The sequence below is a fragment of the Meleagris gallopavo genome, chromosome 6 (genome assembly GCF_000146605.3).
Source record: "Meleagris gallopavo isolate NT-WF06-2002-E0010 breed Aviagen turkey brand Nicholas breeding stock chromosome 6, Turkey_5.1, whole genome shotgun sequence".
NCBI lineage: Eukaryota > Metazoa > Chordata > Aves > Galliformes > Phasianidae > Meleagris > Meleagris gallopavo.
Window position 1 is genome coordinate 21,938,201 of NC_015016.2, and position 989 is coordinate 21,939,189.

Sequence of the window (989 nt, forward strand, 5' to 3'; positions counted from 1 at the left end):
CTTCAGCTAGCAGGTTTCTGATGCTACAAGGAGTATCCCTCCTAAAACGTAGCACATCTTGAAGAACTCATGTTGCTTGGAAGTTGAACAATTTACAGAATTCTTTTTATTGATGAGTTCTTGGCAGTGCATCACTTCCTATACAAACAGCCAAATTAGTTTACAGACAATCCTTTCCTTGCTTACACACATAGAGTACACACAAACACATGATACTGGATGTTAACCAACTTTGTGAGTCTGACTTGATTCACTGTTTCTTTTAGCATTTAAACCTTTATTAGGTTTGCTTCTTAGTTTTACCCTTTGATAATTACGTAATTAAAATCAATTATCAGTAATTTTATAAAATTACCATCATCTTGTAGTTATATAAAGAGTCCCTGGCTACGTGTCTGTTGGAGTGAGTATAGTACCAAACCATATTTTGAGATCCTTTCAGCTCACGCCATTTAACTTTTTTCCTTATGCAATCTGTGTAGTCCAAGCCCAGCACCTTGCTGGGAAGGGCAGAGCAGGCAAGAAGCCCTGCTGCAGTTGCTTAAAGGGCATGAAAGCTGTCCTCAGCAGCCCCCCCAGCCCCTGCGTGCTATGCTGTGCTACCCGCTCCTCACTGACACAAAGGTTATCTCCACTATCTCCTCTCATGTATACTCGCATAGCTTGCATACCTGAGGTAATGAGAAGTGCATTTGTAAACAGTTTTTTATTATTATTGTTATTTTAAAGTGGAGAGTAGAAGTAAAGACAAGCCAGAAATGTGCACAGATTCCCATTTCTTGTTGCGCTGGGAATTTTGTTGTGATCTGTTGTTTGGTTATTCCTGAAACGTTTTGGTCTTATGAAAGCTGTGAGTTTTGGTGCGGAACAACAGCTTGTCAGTGTGACCCAGGGGTGTCATAGACCATATTTATAGCCTGTGTGTTGTCATGACCTGAGAGGTAAATTAAAATAATTAAAAATGTGTTCTTAAAAACAGTTCCACAAGT